The following is a 12,047-nucleotide window of genomic DNA, read 5'->3' as shown; positions in this document are numbered from 1 at the left end:
CAAGGAAGGAGGACAGGAAACAGGTCTTCACCACAAGGTAAGGTTTTAATTCCCTTTTTGTTCATTACAATCTTACTATTTACAAACACAATACAACACAATGCCAAACACTGGGTTAGCATGTCATCTCTCTCTCCTCTGGGGCCCTCTCGCTGCCTTTTTATGCCGCTCTCCTCGTACTCACTGAAATTAGAGACAGGTGTTTAGACATAATTTAGCTCAGGTGTAAGCGCCCTTACCGCTTTTCTCTCCCGGAGGTTTAGGAAATGACATTTAAATTACTTTGAAACTCTGAAGCAATTACAGTAATATATGTAAAATATATTGAATTATTTTATGCACTTGAAAATTGTTTACATTTCTTTGATTGCTGCGCATTTGAGACATGCACCAATAAACCAAAAAGAATTCCTTTTGTAAAACTTACTTGGCAATAAATATCTTTCTGATTCTGATTAGGTTTTAAAATAGATATTTAATTCATGATATGAACAATTTAGCAGAATAAATTGATGAAGTTAGACTTTTCACGAATGCCTGACTATCAGTGAACAGTGAAAGACATCTGCAACATGGCCAAAATCTCGGGTATGCTTAAAATTTTTTTATTAATTTGCAACCATGGTGATATCTATCATAAACATGAAAATCCCTGTTTTGACGTGAAGGATAAACTCAATGAAAAAGCGAAATTATCCTCTGGTTTCACAGTTGCGCAGAAATTTTGTTTATGTCTACATTTTTTTTCAACCTCGATTTTTTTTGTTATATTACCTTTTACAGGTTTTGCAATTATGACCTGTACAAATGTTTAAGAAAGTGTTAAAGTCCCTGTAAAGGCAATAAAAAAAAATCTAAACGCATTATAAATGTTAAAAATGTATTGCTAAAACACATTACAAAAACTGGACTGTGAAGTTCCGCTGTCGCCATATCTGTTTCCGGTTTACTTGCGCGTCGCCCAAAATGTCTGTTTTTACTCGATGTCTCCAGAATCTTCCGAAAATACGCGTCAGCGATGTTCATCGCATTGTTGATGCCTGGTCCCCTGCTCCGACAAGCAAGAGGGACAAGGGCTTTAAACTCTACATATCGAGTTATCTGCACAACTACAAGGGTAAGTATTTTAATCTAATGTGGTGTGCCGGCAGATAGCGGCTAAGCTAGTTCGCCACCTGTTCATTTTTTATGTAAGGTTAGTATAGAAGCTTGTTTTTTCTTAGTTTTAAAGCAGACTGTTTGTTAATTTTTGTGATAATTGTAATATAAATTATATTAACTTGCTCTCCTCTCAGTTTCTAATAAAGATCAGGGCACAGGTGAAGTCACTGTCAGGGCATTGTGCTACAGGTCCATGAGGAAAACAGATAAACCTCACAGTTTGAGTGTATGGTGAAGCTAGAATTGATAAGACCGCAGTTACAGGCTTGTTACTTTAATAGCCCGATGTTCCTGGGGACTCGGCTAAGGTTATTCATGTTTAATGTAACTCAGATCAAATGAAAACAGTTATTGTAGGCAGGTACGTTTCCCTAGCTGGTCCCCTCTGTGTAAAATGCGTTCTTATTCAAGTTTTCAACTCAGTCATTCGTTTAAGATGCAATCTTGTGTTATAAGTATTAGGCTATCATGATTATACAGTGAGCAAGCTATATAAATAAGTATTTAATATAATAAAAGTGTAGAGCAACAACCGAGGGTGTAAGGTAAAGGCTGAATATTGTAGCTTTATTACAATATGTTGCATGTTTGAATTAAAATACCTGTGGATATGCAGGAGCACACACTCTACAAAGGCCTGACTGGAGATTTGCCTGATCTATCCGTCCTTCAGGTGAGTAGGGATACAACAATAGCAAATTTCACTGTACAGTATGATATATCAACCAAAATCTGTATACCAATATTTCATTATTTTCTTTTTCCTCCCCTTTTACAAACAAATATTCTGCTTCAAAGAAAAAAAAATGAAATTGATGTTATCATAATGGTTCTTCATTATGAACTTGTATGCCATGCATAACATACTGTGGATAGAAATTACAGGGAAAGTTACTGGTATGATAATTGTGATTATATTATATTACTATTATATTTAGTGTATTGCTAATCAACATATTGTTACTTCCCAGATGACAGCGGCTCGCTTCAAGAGCAGGTGAAGCAAGTTGGGACAATGTTGAAGACATTTGCTCGCACTGGGCAATCGGGTACAACTTGCAAACAACACCTGTGGTTGTTGGTTTAATTCCCACTGGGGCCACCTGTACATGTAGTAGACCTAGATATAAATGTCATAGTTTAGTAGTTGAAGGACCAGGACTGACTACTTTATTCTTTTATTCTGGGAACCCCTGTAGGTGCAGATCAAACCCTAATGCTGCGACGTCTTGGAGTTTGGCGATGTTGTGCGTAGCATGGACAACAAAATGCTATGCTGCAACATTTCAGTGCCAATGTGTCTGTTGGAGAGTTATCCCTGCCAGGGGATCTGTTACTCCCCCCTAGACACCCAGGAAGATTTGGCGTTGCTTGACAACAGTTTGAGGCAGGATAAAGAGCTCCAGCAACGATTTGTAAGTGTGCCGATTTCATTATAACGCCATAGGGTAATCTAAAAAGTAAAATTAAGATCGTACACTGCATATTCTACAGTCTGAATCCACAGCCTGTCACATTTGAAATTTATGAGAAGCTTCAGAGAAATGTAATTTGTAACATGTTTTTTATTTTGTATTTTCAGCTTCGGTTTTTGGCAATCAAATGTGGGAGGGACCTAAAGACAACCGTGTGGCCGAATGCTTCAGAGTATCTTCTCTAATCACCTTTCCATCAATACAACCTGGACTGGTGTAGGGGATAAAGCATGTTTTAGAGACATGTTCTGAATTGTTCAAAGTAAGTTGGATATTTTTTTATATTTAAGTAGATGTGTATGACCTTATGCCATTCAAATGGAATGACAGATCTTTATTTTCTACAGGAGCCATCCGGAAGAACCCAGCAACCCAGGATGCCACTGATGAGGCGATCCAGGTTAACGTTACGCGTTACCTGAAAGGAGCATCTGAACATGAAGGTGGAAAAGGCGCCGCACAGCTGAGAGGGACCCACAGCCGACCCCTTAAACCTAGGCTGACTACTGACACCCCAGCATCACTGACAACTGGAACCCTTTCTTTATCCTGTAGTCAGTAACATCAAGACCCCTAAAAAAGCCTGCTAAACGTGTCAGACTACACTCACCCAATCCACGCTGTTCACTGTGGAAATTGCTCTTTTTTTTTTTTTCTCTCGTGACCCTGCTTTGAGGGTAGCTCCTTGGATGAATATGGGATGGTTTGTCCTTTTATACAGGCGCACGAGGAATCACTGAAGATATGCCAATTTGCACTGCCTCATTCTGGAGGTCGGGGAAAACCGGTGATTCTTAGCCCACTACGCCACGCAGTCCCCAACCTCTCCAGACATTCTGATTGGCTGTGTTCTCTACAGCCAGATTTTCTGCTGTTAATTATATTTATTCCCACTTGTTGTCATGTGTAAGTTGAATGTCAAAATGTATATTATACCTGTTATCCTGCACATTCCTGTAACCTGGACACACACACACAAGATGAGACAGTCACAATGTAAGTCAAAAACTGCTTTTATTGATAACAATAAAAGCAGGCAAAAGTACAAACGGGCAAATCCAGTGAAGAGTTGTCGAGGGAAGCGTAGGGTCAAAGCCGGGGTAAACAGGATCGAGAGGCGGGTAAACTAACAAAGGGAGTAGACAGGGGTACTAGGGGAACGAGGAGCTGGCAAGCTAAGGGGGTAATCAAGAGGAGGGCAAAACTAGACGAGACTAGCGGGGGCAAAGATGCGGGATCTAAACTAACCAACAACCATGAGACGAAAGGGTAGTGATATATATAGGGGCGAGTGCAGGTGTAAACCATGACAGGTGATGAGACGAGTGCAGGTGAAACTAATGTGCAGGAGTGCAGATGACGCGAGTGCAGGTGGTCATAATGTTCTGGGGGATTGGAAGCAGCGTGAGAAACTTCGAGGAAGGAGATTGCCTACGAGCACGTGAGCGAGTAGGAGCAAAGTGGGCGTGAGGGCTTGAGCGAGCAAAAAGAGCGTGCGAGTTCGAGGGGGCGGAACGAGCGTGGGAGCTCGAGGGGGCGGAGCGAGGGAGCGTGGGTTCGTGACAATTCCTTGATACCAAAGATCTCAATTATTTCATATACAATTTGCTGCTTATTTCATTGTTACAGTGCTTAACTATTCTATTTTTAAATATAGCTTGTAAATCCTAGATTATACATCTAATACTTGATATTTGCACATTATCTGGTATCAAATATTCTACTTACCGTGACTTTAGTATTGGCTTATTTCATTCCGTCAGTGCTTAACGATTCTATTATAGTTTGTAAATCCTACTTCATGCCTGATATTTGATATTGCACATTAACTAGTACCAAAAATTCTACTTTCCTTCCGTCACAGTGCTTAACTGTTATTCTATTGTTAAATATAGCTTGTAAATCCTTGTGCCACAGGTCAGCATCGCAGTTATAATGGTATATTCTACTCCAGAGCTTTACTCTAAATTATTACCACTTAACCTATTGTTAGAAATGACTTGTAAATATGATGTTATACCTCAATTTATTTGGTATCCTGCACTTTCTTTGGTACCAAATATCCTCATTGCTTGTGTTTACTGGTAATTCTTTTCATCCCAGAGCTGACCTCTTTATATTATTAACAATTATTGTAAGTGTTACAATAGTGTTTTTAAAAAAAAATAAAAAAATTTTTTACCAAAATTGAATTGGAAACCTGCATGTTCTTTAGTGTGTGTGTGTGTGTGTGTGTGTGTGTGTGTGTGTGTGTGTGTGTGTGTGTGTGTGTATATATAATGTTTGTATTTTTCTGTTATTTATATTTCAGTGATCTGACATCTTGTTACAATGACAGTTGCTGTACTTTGAAATGTGGAATTAAAACGCCAAATGGAAATTTGTCTGGTTTGATCAATCATTATTCTTGATAAACTGCATGCTATAAATATATATATATATATATATATATATATATATATATATATATATATATATATATATATATACAATAAGCGGCGGCAGATCGCTCGAAAAAACTTTGCGTCCGACGGTCCGCCTTCGATATAATGGCGGATAGCCAGCGGGCCGGCCGCGGAACGAAGGCGGTAGGAAGGCGGCTGCCGCTTTTAAAAAGCGGCTGCCGCCGGCAGTGCGCCGTCAAACGTGTTTGCGATATCGCCATTCTGCCGCTTCTACTGCCGCCGGAGCACCGCCAGCGGCCCGCCGACTTATTGCTATCTGGGTATTAGCATCAGATCCAAAAGCCAGCATCTCTATGGGCCAGGGGTATATCAGAGCCCATGGCATGGGTAACTCGCACATCTGTGAGAACACCATGAATGCAGACATATATGTAAACATTTTGGAGTAACATATACTGCCAGCCAGCACCATTGTTTCCAGGGACGTCCCTGCATTTTCCAGCAGGACAACTTCAAACCACATAGTGCCCAGAATTCAAGTGCATGGCTGTGTAAGCAGAGAGTGCTGGTCGTCTGGCAACAGTTAAAATGTGCATACTGCCAAAAATCTATTATTTTTTTACCATGACCCCAGTACAACCAACTAAGAAGTGGTTTACATCATTAAATAGAACAATAAGATAATTTTACTGGGAAAAAAAAGAAAGAATAAGATATAGGAGGTCTAGCAGCACCCAATTTTCAACTCTACTACTTAGCATCTCAATTACAATATCTTTGCAAATGGATCAAATATGACAGTTTCCATTACCCATGGCTAGAATTAGAACAGGCAGAATGTAAGGAAGTAACCATATCTGATCTTCATTCAAAAAAAATAAAAATAAATATCAAACAGCATAACCTTTTTAACAATACTATGATTTGAACAATACTCACTGCTTGGTGACAAATTAATACATTGACAACCCATGAGCCTACACCACACATAAGCTCACCCATATGGCATAGCCCTGATTTTACAATAAAAAAACCCTCTTAATAATATAAAATGGAAAGAAAAAGGTATCACACAGTTGCATCATCTGTTTACTGGTAACAACTTCATTACATTTACAGAATTAAGACAGAAATATGATTTAGGAAAAGAACAATACTCCTACTACCTACAAATTAGAAACTCTATTAAATCCACAGTTGGAAACAAGAATATAGAACAACCATCACCACTTATGGAACACATCAACGCAATCAGTAATTCTGTAAAGTTATACACTCTAATATCATACATAGATACTAAGATGTCAGCACCTGTTAAACAATGGGAAAAAGATCTCAACATCATTACATATAAGGAATTCTGGAAAACAGTCTGCAGACACACCATCATATGTACAAACAAAAACATCCAATTATTCCAGTATAAACTCTACACAGAACACATATTACACAATGCAAGATGTTTAAATGGGATTAGCCATTTCAGACAGATGCACCAACTGCAACCTCAATACACCAGATTACCTTCTGGAAAGATGTTACCAATAAGCTATCAGATATTTTGAATCGCAAAATGGGGAATAATGGAAAAAAGGAAGGGGGAGGAGAGGAAAATGGAGGTAGGAGGAAAATAAAGGGAATATGCTTTTGAAAGTGCTCTAGTTAATTAAAATATATAATATAAATTACAAATTACAATGCTAAGAAATAATTTTTAATGTCCTGTCAGTTGTCTCTCTATTTGTTAACAATCAGTTAACACGTCTTAAGTATGTCTCTGTATTTATCTTTCTGTTTGTTTATATGTTGTTATTATATTGTGCATGGCATTAATTAATTCATATATATATATATATATATATAGAGAGAGAGAGAGAGAGAGAGAGAGAGAGAGAGAGAGAGAGAGAGAGAGTCTTTAATTTGTATTTAAACCAGAATGCTACTTTAGATTTCAGAGCACACTGCCTGCAAATAACAATAGTCTCAAAACAACTCCATTACTAGCCCTACAAAGTAGCAGAATCTTTCTCTATATGCAGAAAAGCTGAAATTAAATCTCAGTGAGTCAAGCCCCAGAGGGAGAGAGAGGGGAAGTGAAGGAGAGAGGGAGAGGCTGAAGAGGAAGGATTTTGTCAGGACTTCATAAACACGTACATAGAGTGGAATAACTATGCCAGGATTAAAACTGTGGAAAACTTCCCAGAGCAGGTCTGAGCTTTGCAGGCAGTCAGGAGAGAGAGACCAGAGTCCCCAATCCTTGGGTTTACAGGAAGGCCAGCCAAACAACAATAATGCACTACAGTGAGAAGGTGGATAGAACTTAAGGGGTGAAAAAGGGACACAGAAAGTCAGAGACAAATATCAAGAAAAAATGCTTAGGGAAAATAACAATCCAAAGCAGATGCTGATCTTGATGATAAAATAGACTGAACAAATCAACATTTGAGACATTTACATTCGGCTTGTGGAAACTTGACATGATTTCATCTGGAGGTAAATTAAATACAGACACTTGGTAGAACATACCCAGGATGAATTATGGCAGAATGAGATAATGGGACAAATGCCGATTGTTTCATTCACTTGCCAGGATAGAAGGTAAAAACAGGATGAAAAAAGATTGAAAATTTGGGAAAATTTGGAGTGTTGGATTGGAAAAGAAGTGAGCATTGAGTAGTTTAAAGAGATGCAAACATGTTCATGTTTGCCAATGTTTGAGCAAATACAAATTACAGACGCTTGACCAGCATAGCCTGTGTCAGCGTGGATGCCAATTTGAATCTGGCAACTTGTAACGTAAATGGATGTTGCAGAAACACACATGCGTGACACTACTCTGAAGAGGCAAGTTACCACATTGATTCTACTGCATGCTGTTGCAGATGGTGAGACCAGATACAGATGGTTTTTCCAATTACGCATGACAAGATCATATTAATAAATAATTGCACACTGTGTACTCCATATTTGTGGTTCTCTGTCATGTTTTTCCTTGTATAGTTGACTGACAGAGACACTGTGCCAGTTTTGCTCGACACATTAAGTCAGAACTAAAACTGTGCCAAAATGACTTAAGCACACCACCCACCTGAAGCGGTTTAATCTTGCCAATGCATGGCGAAGTCGTCATATTTGCAGAGATCTGTGTAGAGATCACAGTAAGGCTCGTTTCTGCAGATGACAGTACGATAGTGATGGCTGTGTTTTTCTTGGCTCCGATAGCCAAACTGGTGTGCAGGAAGCAGATTTAGGCCCTGCCCTCTCCTCCCAGACAGCTTGACTGCTACCTTCCACACTGGGTGTAAAATACTATCTGGGGATGTATTTCTGGTATGAAATATGGATGGGAGCCTGTGCATGTGTGTGTATTTGGCAGAGAGAGGTGAGCAAGAGGTCACCGTTTACTTTGCTGCCACAGAATTGGAGGCCATCCAGAGCAAAAGAGACAGCAGCTTTTTCACACTCTCTCATTCTGCATTGCTTATGGATTATATGCGGAGATATGAAGCATGAAAGAAGTGCACGCACATGTTTGGAGAGAGCTGGGTGTTTGCGAGAAGCAGTTATCTGGAAAGATCTCTTTTGTGAATATGTTGGTTTCAAAGACCTAGTTCAAAACCATATTCAACTTATAATCATTTTTTTGAATTCTATCATCCACAGTCAATGCATTTTTGCTATAGCTCTTGGGCAAACAAGTGAACACAATAAAATCACACTGCAATGCATACAGGCAAGGTCCAACTATATAATGAAGGTAGACTTTAACTGAAGGTTTGAACTGTGTTCTCAGGGAAAGAGTGTTTTTCACAAATGTCAGATTGGGGCAGGTTGTCAAATGTCCATCCATCCATCCATCGTCAACCGCTTATCCTGTGTACAGGGTCGCGGGGGGCTGGAGCCTATCCCAGCTAACATTGGGCGAAAGGCGGGGGAAGGTTGTCAAATGTTTGTCATAAAAATGGTCATAAATTCATACAACTTATCAATTACAAAATGTGTTGCTTGATATTTTTGTACATTACTTTTTCCTTTTTTGCTTGTAAATACTTTTTTGCTTCATTGTTTTAATTTTGGCATCTCATACAAATTTTTAGTTGAGTTGTCTATGTTGGTAGATTTCTTTTTTTTTTTTTTTTGGGATAGTTATGTGTCCACCTCAATGTTCACATGAAATATAATGCCACTAATTTAATGGCAGGTCATGACATTGTGACAACTTACCCCATATAGTGTGACAACATGCCCCGATGTAACTTCAAAAGGTCAACATCCTGGTTAATTTCTTACACTGGTGAGGAGGTATGCTGGCTATGGAAGGTAAGAGTGGGAAAGTCTTAATTCACTCATTCATTCACCCACTGGCCAGCTCTCTTTCATCAAACAGAAAGAAATGTAATAAACGGAGTCTGGATCTAATTCAATCTGTACACACAGCTAGCTACAAAGAGTAGAAATTGGGAGAGTGTTGTTTTCAAAGATTAGGTTTTATTGACGGTCCAGCAGCATTTGAGCAATGAATAATGCCATTTTTAATGAATCAAATATAAATGGCTTCTTTTCTTCTGCTCAGTCCATGTCCAAAGGATACATTCAATTATTCATGAGCTGTGGGTGGATAATGTGTAACTGATAACCTGCATGCTATTTATATTTCATTTCAAAAGGACAAATAACACCGCTGACCTCCAGGCCAAATCTCAGCTTACAATTCTTAACTGAAGAGCCTTATAGAGGATATCTAAAAACGATTCGCATTTCATAACCACAAAAATGAATGACGGAATGCAATAGAAAAAACATTTCCTAAAGTGTAGTATGGGGCGTAAAAAAAAAATACTTTTTGTCAATAATGTCATCATGAAATGTATTTGCAACACAATTTACTTTGATAATGTGACAGATTGGATTGCGAAACATTGTCCCTATTGTAGAGCAGAAAACCAATGGCTATTTTGAACCAATAATTGGAACAAAATGCAGTTGGTTGGAGGATGACAAGTTTTAATTATTTATCTGATTAATCATTATTTTAATTATTTTACATATTTATCATACGCTATATGACAAGTTGACAATTAATTTTCTTTGGAATAACTTGCACTGATTAATCATGCACAATAGATCAGGAACACAAGTTAATGTTAAATTAAAGGTAAAAAATTAAAAGAAAATTGATTTCATGTTAATTTCAAGGTCAACTGGCTACAGAGTTTCACAAAAAGTGACAAACACATCCTACAAAACCATCAAGAATTTAAATGATGCATATTAAATATACAAAAATGTTTCAAAAGCAGATGAAAGAAACCAATCTGTAAACATGTATGTATTTACTGCATGGAATACACTCAATACTTTTATTATTAAGACAATGAAGCATTCACAAAGCACCAAGAGTGACATCTACAAGTGCATTCATTGGCTGTAACAATGAACATGTTATGCAAAGAATAAAAGAAAACGAGTCAATGGAAACATTCAGATGGGAGACAACAAACACTACAATTAACTAAACTGTGAACATCTTTGTTTCCTAAATAGTCCTCTTCCATCCAGACATAAGTAAATAAAAGAGAGCAATATTTGATGATACGTGTTTGATTAGTGATGTGTTAGTCTGTGGCAGCAGAGGAGGCTGTTGTGGTTGTTCAAAATTATTAAGGCGGTCATGGAGGTAGAATGACAATCATTAGCCCCCATCATCGTCAAGCCCTGTCAACACAAAGCATCCACATACAGTACATAATGCTAAGCGTGCACGTATAGCATTAAAGTGACATAGGATTGCAACCATGGTTTATAACACTCATTTTGTATTAGAGATATTGCATGATTTATGTAAAAATAACATATTTTTTTAAATGCTACTCTGCATGCATAAAACTATTACACAACCTTTTTTGAAACACATTTTGACACTGGGAACCAAAGTAAAAAAATCAGGGGCTTGATTTATAAAATCAAATTTCATACAAAATTCTATGGATTTCGTCTTGCATTAAAAGTGAAAAAAAAAAAGGATTTATAAATGAAGAAACTGACATGAAAACAGCTTTTTATTATTATATTTTTTTTGGTATGCCAGTGCACACTCATTTGTGTGACTAAATAAATGAATGAGTGAACACATTTGCTTGTACAAGTATATTTTGAGAAACACTTGCATTTTTTTACATTACCATAAACTATCATTGCACAATACATTTACAGCACTTAATCTTGGTTAATTTTTAAGAACTAATACATTGTAATAAAAGTTATAAAAAGTATATGTTAACTTGAGTTCATGCATTATGAATGAACAAGAACTAACAATGACTTTGTTGTATTTTTATTGGCTGCTGCAGGAAATATTTGTTAGATCATGATACCTAATTAATTTACTGATGTTAACAAATACAACCTTATTGTAAAGTGTTACCATATGTAGCTAAAAAAACTACTATGGACATTTTTATTAAATATTCATAAGAACTTTCAGGAAATTATAGTGCATTCACATGTTTATAAAGATGCACATCTTTATAAATGAGGCCCAAAAGCTTACACATAGGCCCTAAAGGAAAACCAAAAGAGTAAGTTCAAGATCAACTGCTGCCCTGCCAGACTGTAGCATATACATAGTGCATTCTATAATTCACTCTAACTTAAACATCGCTTTAAAACATGAAATCAAATTGTAGACCGGTTACAATCATAAGGCTAGAACAATTATGGTTACATTTGAGTATGCGTGCATGTCTCAAGCAATATTTCACCAGCTAGGTTACAAGAAAGGTCTATTTGACATGGTCATATAGTCAGTCAGTATGTGCTACAACGTCTGACCTAAGACATTTCCCATGGGGAAAAAGGGCAAAAACAGCATCAGACTCCTCCATATAGAGAAAGTGTTTCAGAATTATCAACTTAGCCATTGAAAACAAGGAAAAAGCACCCCCAGGACATTAGCAAACGATTCAGCTCATAGAAGTCTCAAAAGAAGACTCCTCACTGTAATCTT

The 12,047-nt window shown here is 37.5% G+C and overlaps 1 long non-coding RNA gene across 1 annotated transcript; it reads left to right on the top strand.

Moving 5' to 3' along the window:
- Positions 1 to 919: 919 nt before the first annotated feature.
- Positions 920 to 2,795, top strand: LOC127618170 (uncharacterized). The gene is made up of 5 exons (XR_007967404.1): positions 920 to 1,117; positions 1,778 to 1,834; positions 2,133 to 2,210; positions 2,361 to 2,576; positions 2,744 to 2,795. It is a non-coding gene; the product is annotated as an uncharacterized LOC127618170 (long non-coding RNA).
- The last annotated feature ends 9,252 nt before the right edge of the window (positions 2,796 to 12,047 follow it).

This window comes from Xyrauchen texanus, chromosome 24, assembly GCF_025860055.1.
Source record: "Xyrauchen texanus isolate HMW12.3.18 chromosome 24, RBS_HiC_50CHRs, whole genome shotgun sequence".
NCBI lineage: Eukaryota > Metazoa > Chordata > Actinopteri > Cypriniformes > Catostomidae > Xyrauchen > Xyrauchen texanus.
The sequence above is the reverse complement of the archived record's forward strand: the minus strand, read 5'-3'. Positions and strand labels throughout refer to the sequence as shown.